The sequence below is a fragment of the Rutidosis leptorrhynchoides genome, chromosome 2 (genome assembly GCF_046630445.1).
Source record: "Rutidosis leptorrhynchoides isolate AG116_Rl617_1_P2 chromosome 2, CSIRO_AGI_Rlap_v1, whole genome shotgun sequence".
Taxonomy (NCBI): Eukaryota; Viridiplantae; Streptophyta; class Magnoliopsida; order Asterales; family Asteraceae; genus Rutidosis; species Rutidosis leptorrhynchoides.
Genome location: NC_092334.1, coordinates 73,309,262 through 73,319,202, shown reverse-complemented (window position 1 = coordinate 73,319,202; position 9,941 = coordinate 73,309,262). Strand labels below are relative to the sequence as shown.

Sequence of the window (9,941 nt, the reverse complement as noted above, 5' to 3'; positions counted from 1 at the left end):
ACAAAAGCATGAAGCTCCGACATATAAGGGAAAATACAAAGCCCGATAACAACACCGAAATTACAAACCGTGTATATCAATGCTTATAGCAACATAAAGACACGGGAGAATTAAAAACACTATAACCCCAAGGTAATAGTAGAAGTAAACAGATTCCTCCAGTGGTAGATGAAAAAGAAGAAACACAGAAGCGATAATCAGAAAAATATCCAGGATAAGAACTGGATGGAGCATTTTCACAATCTTTGGAAATATGAATTAAGGAAGAAAGTATTGGAGTGGTGAAAATAATGAAACGGAAGAAGCTAATTTATAGCAAAATTCCAGACATAGCAATCGAGGCAATTCACCGCATTTAAGTAAAAATAATCCTAAATTCCTTAATTACCGAAGAATCAAATCTTATAGATTACGAAGATTTCCATTAATTCCTTGAAATCTGAAAATCAATCGTGACTATGTCAAAAGTTAAGGCGAACATTTAATTTTCTCATTTACTATTTTACGATAGCTTCGTTTATACGCTTCCTATAATCGAATCGTTTTATCCATATTATTCAATAGTGATAAAACTTTATTTTTCAACTCATATTCATCATTAAAATATTCTTGTTGTAAACAATGACGATCTCTATCAAATTTCATGATTATAATTTTCATGAACTCCTCTCTATTTTGACTACCCTAATATTGTGACATAAACGCTCAAGGTGTAAATAAGCTCACTATTATTCATAACATATTTCATGTATATTGAAATGCTTGTATGACGTCATCATCTCCTTCTGAGAAAAACTAATCAATGACACTCTTGTTAAATCCTTTAGATAACCTCCGCATTAATAATAAAATGCACTTCGTAAAATTTATGGATTCGTATGATTTAAACTCTTGAAACAAAACAATATTCTATCCGTTGGAATTCACGCAAGGCCTCGAGCATACCTGGGAACGTGAAGACCAAATAAAACAAAAATATCTTCACCTGTTTACAAACAACGCCGATGGATGGCAACAACTAAAATTTCGGGACGAAATTTCTATTAACAGGGGGATACTGTGACAACCCGAAAATTTCCGAGTTAATTTAAACAAAAACCTCTACATGACTTCATTTAACTTTCAACTGTTTCCGACGATTCACGAACATCCGGTTAATAAAAAAATAATAATATGTATATAGAATTTGAAAAATAAGAAAGTTACTATGTATGATTTTTGTTAATGGACACTGTATAAAAGTAAAATGTAATAGTTAGGGGGCGAATTTGTAAAAATATATGATTAAATTATAATTGAATTTAATTTATTGACTAACTAGGAATATGTTAAACCATCGGTCCATAAATTTTTTAAAAAAAAATTAGGTATTAATTAATTAATAGATTAATATTAATAATATTGTTATATAATGTATATTGAAACTAAGAGAACATGCTGTATTTGAGTTCCATTATCTCAATTTAAAGGAATTTAGTCAAAGATGTTGATAAGTATTGACAACACACATTTTCTTATCTACTCCGTATTAGCCTAACAATTCGTCAACTTTATATACCATAGTAATAGTAATAAATAAATATAATAATAAATTAGTATTAAAAGAAAAAGGACTTGATTCCATTATCGTTATATAAATAGCAAGTAGTAGTAATATTATGATTAATTTAATAAAATGAAATCATAGATATAGATAGTTGGAAAGTAAATAAGTCGGTTTCAGTAGATTAGGTAGAACTAAAGGAATCAATTTAATATGTAAAGTAGATCCTTTACAGCTCACACTCTTATCAATTTGTCTAAGATTTAACTAACCCCATATATGATGATATAATGTGAACCTATTTTTGTGCATATAAAAGAAACCAAACCCATAACAAAAGCATCATCATCGTGACATTTTTTTCTTTCTTTCTTTTTCTTGTCTGTTCGAGAACATCTCCAACCAATCCACCACCCGTAACCCTCTGCTATAAACGTTCTATTTTACAGCTCACATCGCAACCACCGAACACCACCATCATAACCACCTGCTGCTGCCTTTTTGGGCGCCACAAACCACCACCTCAGCCACCTGTTGTTGCGTATTTCTGTAGCCTAAACCGCCACCATCATCGTGATATTATTGCTGCTGTTAATGAAGAATGATGATGATGATAAAGGTTGATGATGAATCACGATGAAACAGAAAAAAAAATATGATGATGGTACACGATGATGAAGAGGTGATGACGATTCTCATAAAAATGATGATGCGAAAAAGATGATGATGGCTGCGATGAATTATGTTAAGATGATGATGATGCTTAGAATCATATGGATGAAGATGATAGATGAGAATGATGGTGAATTTAGGAGGAATATAATAACAGTTTCGTGTATATTAATTAATTTTGGCGTGCGAGTTTATACATAAAGGTAATGAGCAGTTTAGTGGTTTGGGAGGAAAATGGTTAGACGAGAGGTCCCGGGTTCGAATCTCGGCAGTGACACTATTTTTTTATTATTTAACCATGGAAGCTACATACTTAAGGTAGTATTATTATTATTGATATATTTATTGTTATTATTATTACTACCATTAGTATTAGAATTAACATTATTATTATCATTAATATTAGTAGTATTATCATTACTAACCTAAGTATAATTATCAATATTAGTATTGTAATTATTAAAAATTATTATCGTTAATATCATTTTTACAAAAATTAACGTTTTTACCATCATCAAAACTATATTATTATTATTATTATTATTATTATTATTATTATTATTATTATTATTATTATTATTATTATTATTATTATTATTATTATTATTATTATTATTATTATTATTATTATTATTATTATTATTATTATTATTGTTGTTATTTTTAAACCTTATTATGATTATTATCATTTTACTACTAGTATTATTATTGTTGTTACAAAATAATACAACTCATTATTCATTATCATTATTAATATTATTTTATCAAACAAATACTTATATATATATATATATATATATATATATATATATATATATATATATATATATATATATATATATATATATATATATGCAGAAATATATAACAAATGAAATATTATATATAAATAATAGTGCTCCAAATGAACATATATTTAGTAGCAATATCGTTCCAATATGTAAAGTTTTTAAATGTAATTTCCTTATTTTTAGTAGTAATAGTTAAATAAATAAGTGCGAAGACGAAAGACGCAAATCGCTCGAAAATGAAGATTTAAAGACAAAAACGAAGATTTGAAAGACCAAAATGTCCAAAAAGCTCAAATGTACAAGATACAATTCAAAAGGTTCAATTTATTGATGAGAAACGTCTAAAAATGACAAGAGTACAAGTTACAAAATGCAAAGTACAAGATATTAAATTATACGAAAGGACGTTCGAAAATCCGGAACCGGTACCCGAGCCAACTATCAACGCTCGACGCAACGGAGCTGAAAGTACAAGTCAACTATGCACAAGAATATAATATAATATTTAAATAATTCATAATAAGAATAATATTAAATAATAAAAAGTTGTTAATTGAGCATAGTTCAGGGGTCATAAGTGAAAATTTCAATTTATCATTTGCCTATAAAAGGCCATCTAAATCGATGATTTAGAGACACCTTTTTCCAATCTTCTTTCTTTCTTATGTAATTTATATTTATAATATTAAGTTTAATTTAAGATTAATAATAATTGGGTTATTGTAAGAAATGTTTTACGGGTTTTAAAGTAGGAACTCTGTCCGTGTAACGCTACGCGATTAATAATCACTGTAAGTTATGTTCTTCCTTTTTAAATTAATGTCTCGTAACTAAGTTATTATTATGCTTATTTAAGCCGAAGTAATCGTGATGTTTGACTAAATATTAAGACGGGGTTATTGGATTTTGTACCATAATTAAGGTTTGGGCAAAAGACCGACACTTGTGGAAATTGGACTATTGACTATTAATAGATGGGGGGTATTGTCTAATTGAGTGACAACTCATTGGAGTCTGTCGAACCTATCTTCAAATTAATTATCCTAATAATTAATAATGATTATGGTTGTCCTATTTAGTGACGTTCATATGGAATCTATTATAATCATTTAATTAATTATTCGGGTTGGGTAATTGATTATTCAAACTGATCAAGTGGGTAAATTAATATTCATATCTAATCAAAACAGGGGTAGATTACATACAGTGATAACTGGTGTAATTGTTGACAGAAGTGATAACTGCGTCACAGTTTAAATCCTTAATTAGTTGGAATATTTGACTTCGGGTATAAGGGTAATTTGACGAGGACACTCGCACTTTATATTTATGACCGATGGACTATTATGGATAAAAACCAGATAGGTATCAAATAAACCATGACAAAGGACAATTAACCCGAGTAACAATTAATTAAAATCAAAACGTCAAACATCATGATTACGGAAGTTTAAATAAGCATAATCCTTTTATTTCATATTCTATCGCAATTTTATTTATTGTTATTTTATTTATCGTCATTTATTTATTTTACGCACTTTAATTATTGTCATTTATCTTTACGCTTAAAAATATAAAATCGACAAACCGGTCATTAAACGGTAAAAACCCCCCCTTTTATAATAATATTACTACTTATATATATATATATATATATATATTTATATAAATATAGTTTTATAAAAATATAGTACGTAATCACTAGCTCCCTGTGGAACGAACCGGACTTACTAAAAACTACACTACTCTACGATTAGGTACACTGCCTATAGTGTTGTAGCAAGGTTTAGGTATATCCCATCCGTAAATTAATAAAACTTGTGTCATATTTTGTAGTATTTCCTAGTAAAAATAATACTATTTCGTACCCTCACGCTACATCATCAAGTTTTTGGCGCCGCTGCCGGGTAGCGCTAAAACGCTATATTTTTAATTATAATAATATTGAAATAAAATATAATAATATAATAATATTGAAATAGAATATAATAATATAATAATATAATAATATTGAAATAGAATATAATAATATAATAATATTTTAGAATCAAAATGATACGTAAAGTTTTAAAAAGTCGTATTTATTAAATACTTCAGGGGTATATTATGTAACTTGTAATTAATAATTTCTATCATGTCGCTTTCATGTGAATAGTAAATTAATTAATTTCTTTTCATTTACTATTCATGAATAGTAAATGAATTAAAAAAAAAAGTTTTGAAAAAAAATAATAATTATAAAAAAATTATTAATTTGTAAAAAAAATCGTTTTTTAAAAAAAAAAAAATCGTTTTTTTAAAAAAAAAAAAAGTTGTAAAAAAAAACGTTTTTTTTTAAGAAAAAAAAATTCGTTTTTTTTTTAAAATTAAAAAAAAAAAAAAAAAATTAAAAAAAAAAAAAAATTTATAAATAATAAATAATAAATTTTTTTTTTTTAGTTTTATTACCTTTAGATTTTTAGACTATAGTTACAATTTTTAGTATTAAGTTTAGTTTTGCATAGTTATTTTTATTTCTAGAATTTTTAGGTTTGCCGTAAAATCCCTTAAGTGCTTATTCCTTAGACTAAGATTTAGGTGCTTTAGAATTTTGCGACGCCGTTTTTCGCGCTACTTTCTTATTTTTATTTTTCGACGCCTATTTTTCGACCTTTTATTTTTCGACGCGCAATCTATTTCTTTCTTATTTCTCGCCATTCTAGTTTTTAGGACTTAGAATTTTTTCTACTTCTTCTCTAAATTTCTTAAAATTACGAAAATTTATTCTAAGTGGTTAAATTGATAAACATCAAAATTTTCTGGTTCGTAGTAATAGTTGGATTTGTACGTGGACCGGGTTATTGGAGCCAAACAGTACTCAATTATATTGAGACCAAACGAATCCTGCCCCTCTGCTGCATCTTTTGGCTATTCGAAACGTGGACAAAATCAGAAAAGTCTATTGATTGGATAACTTATTATAATTTTTCTTTCCTTTTAAAAACTAATAGGATATTCAGTGAATGCACCGAGCAAGACGTTCACCACCTTTTGTACGTTCACCACCTGTAACTAGATCAAGACATTTAGCAAATATAACCGCCGTTGATTTTTCTTTAGAATCGTCATCCAGTCGACCAAGTACTTCAGTTCAAATTTCCGATAATCCATTTTTTTGAACCCAACCTCACAATTGAGAATCCAGAGAATATTCAGGAACGGTTCGTAGATCCTGAACCACTAAACTTTCCTCCGGAGCCACCAATCATTCAAACAGAGATTGTTGAGGAACGAACCATTAAATCAGAATCATCTAGTGATACCGATTCAACGAATTCAATTATGGAAGTAACGGAACCTCTAAGTATGGAAGATCGAATGAGAGCTAAACGCACGGGCCAAGGTCACGCCATTATTAAGCCAGAAGTTAATGCGCCAGATTATGAAATCAAAGGACAAATTCTACACATGGTAACTAACCAATGCCAATTCAGTGGTGCACCGAATGAAGATCCTAACGAACACCTTCGTACGTTTAAAAGAATTTGTACACTATTCAAAATCCGAGAAGTGGAAGATGAGCAGATCTATCTCATGTTGTTTCCCTGGAATTTAAAGGGAGAAGCCAAAGATTGGTTAGAATCGTTACCTGAAGGGGCGATTGACACATGGGATGTCTTAGTTGAAAAATTTCTTCAAAGATTCTTTCCGGCATCTAAAGCCGTGAGACTTCAAGGAGAAATTGTTACGTTCACACAAAAGCCAAATGAAACATTATATGAGGCGTGGACAAGATTCGGAAGGATGTTGAGAGGATGTCCTCAACACGGTTTAGACACTTATCAAATAGTACAAATATTCTACCAAGGTGTCAACGTTGCTACAAGAAAAGACATCGACATAACAGCTGGTGGTTCCATTATGAAGAAAACCGCAACTGAAGCTTACAAAATTATTGATAACACAGCCTCCCACTCTCATGAGTGGCATCAAGAAAAAGATATTTTTCGTTCATCTAAAGCGGCTAGAGCCGATTCTAGCCATGACTTTGATTCCGTTTCCGCAAAAATAGATGCTTTCGAAAGACGAATGGAAAAGATGAATAAAGATATTCACGCAATACGAATCAGTTGTGAGCAATGCGGTGGACCACACTTAATGAAAGACTGTCACATTGAACAAACGATGGAACAACGGGAGAATGTTGTCTACATGAACCAAAGGATGGAAAATAGTTATCAGAATAATTATCAACCGCCAAAGCTAAACTTCAATCGAAATCAAAACATTCTTTACAATCCAAAAGGACCCGAAAATAACTGGTATAACCAACAAGGTCCGAATAACCAACCAACTCAAAATAACACTTTCAATCAACAAAGACCTAGCTTGTATAAACCACCACAACAAACCGAAGAGAAAAAGTCAAATCTGGAAGAAGTGGTATTTAAGCTAGTTGAATCTCAAACACAATTTATTGAAACTCAAACTCAAACGAATGAGAGGTTTGATCAGTCATTTAGAACTCAACAAGCTTCTATTTTGAATCTAGAAAAACAAGTAGGTACTCTTGTTAGATTGATGAGTGAAAGGAAACAAGGAAAGCTACCGAGTAATACTGAAGTAAATCCTCGGAATGAGAATGTTAACATGGTTTCAACAAATTCTGAAAAACCAGCTCCGAAAGATGGGGAGGTTTTAGATATGAGTAGCAATGAAGAAGTTACAACACCACCACCACCCGAGTATGTAAAGCCAGTGGTGGCACCATACAAACCACCCATCCCGTTTCCAAGAAAAGGAGTTGAGTATGAGCAAGTAATAGGTAATAAAGATTGTGATACCTCTGGAAAGAAGAAGAAGAAAAAGAATAAGAAAGTGCAAGAAACAAAAGCCATAAATATAAACCCGGTGAAGACAGTTCCACCAAAACCTCCACCTAGGGTAGGTGATCCGGGTGAATTTATTGTTCCTTGTCTACTTAGTGATTGTGTCATGTATGATGCACTAGCAGATTTAGGTGCAAGTGTAAGTGTTATGCCTCTTTCCTTATATAAGAGATTAGGTGTAGGTAAGTTAAGTCCAACGGATATGAGTGTTCGACTCTTTGATCAAACCATTAAGCACCCAGTTGGAATTGCTGACAACCTACTCGTTCAAGTAGGCAATTTAACCTTTCTAGTCGAATTTATTGTCATTGACATAGAAGAGGACCCAAACATTCCTCTAATTTTAGGTCGGCCATTCTTAGCGTCCACCAAGGCGTTATTTGATGTAGGAAATGGAAGAATGACACTTAAAAGTGGTGACAAATCGATCACCTTTATGATTCGAAAGTCTAAATCTCCACCAGCCAAAACCGTTGAACCAGTAAAAACAATTGGTAAGAACCATGTGCTTTTACCAACTCCAACGGTAATACTTAGCAATAATGAAACGCCTAAGTGTGGGGAAAATGAAGTAACACCTAATGATGACCTGATAACAAAGAACCCCGTTGTTGATACGAAATTAAATGACCCCGTTATTAATAGTTCAATGAAGAAACTTATTAAACGGATTCGCGATGCTAGAACCAAGGGGAACTTTAAGTTATGTAACCGGTTAGTATCCAATCTATCACCTAAAGAAAAGGAGAAACTAGTTGAAATTGTGGATATTACACAGGAATCCGACCAATGGCTTAAAGAAAAAGTCACGGATATGCAAGTTGATTATGGACCAAGAGAAATTAACGATGAAGTTAATCACAATTTTGACACCACGGCTACCTAAGTGTGGGGAGATTCAAATGTTCTAAAAAGAAAATGCTATCTAGAGTTAGTTGTTCTGTTCTCGTGTAGTTTCGAGAATGGAACCCGATTGGTCTTTTCCGCTAGCAGACACTAAAGAACTAGTTTTCTCCCTCCATTCTGAATTTTTATTTTTTAGGTTTTAATTAATATGCCTTTTAAATTTAAGTTTTGTGTGATTTTAAAAACAAAATTTACTTTAATTCATTAAGTTTAAAAAATGATTTCTAAAATTCGTCGTGAGTTAAAGACTAGGTCGTTGAGCCGAAATTGCTTTACCCGAGGGCGGGGCGACAAATTTTGTTATCATTTAATTTTATTGATCTAAAGTATGCAAAAAAAAAAAAATATTATATTAATTTTTGAACGTAGGGGTTATATACCAAACTTCAAAAATATGTATATATGTTTGTATTTTATGTTATGTACACAACAGGGTAAAACAGCGCACTTTCAAAGACTGTCATTAAGTTCAACAAAAAGCTACTAATTTTGACGACAAGACGCAAAATATCAAATGTGATATGACAACAACATGTTTGCAAACTCGGTATTTTTAATCACTTTTCTACACTAATCACCCTCGTGAATTTATAATTAGAGTCTGATTTCATGCAAATGAGGGCATTGCATGATCTTAAGTGTGGGGAAGGGTTATAAATTCTCTCGGGTTTACACTTGGTTTATTTGCCAAATTTTGCGAAAATTTGAAAAATTTTCAACTAAATGAAATCAAAATTATGTTTATACATATTTATGAACGGTGAAAACTAGGTGTTAATACCGAAATTATCGTTACCTCGGAAAGGGCATAAATTGAGAAACAACCTAAAACGCTTGAATTCATTTAAAATGGAATAAAGGAGAATAAAAAGGCAAAGAAAGAAACTAAGTGTGGGGAGAATGTACCAAGTTATTCAATTAAAAACTATCTATCACATGTTTCTGTAAAGTTATTGCAGGTAATTTTGCTTTGGACGATACTAATCAGTTTTACCCGGTTTACTGTAATATATTTTAAAGAAAGATGGATCTACACGATGAATCAATTCCATCATTAAAAGGAAGTAAAGTCTTCCGAAAAAGACACGCGCTTCTTGATTTAGGTCAAGAAGTTGTCGTCCAGACCAGCTGTAGGTTGACGAAAAATCTAGAAAAGTCATC

At 30.9% G+C, this 9,941-nt stretch overlaps 1 non-coding gene across 1 annotated transcript; it reads right to left on the bottom strand.

The window, feature by feature from the left end:
• Positions 1-6,711: 6,711 nt before the first annotated feature.
• LOC139895279 (small nucleolar RNA R71) lies at positions 6,712-6,818 on the bottom strand. Its single transcript, XR_011775738.1, has one exon. It is a non-coding gene; the product is annotated as a small nucleolar RNA R71 (small nucleolar RNA).
• Positions 6,819-9,941: the final 3,123 nt, after the last annotated feature.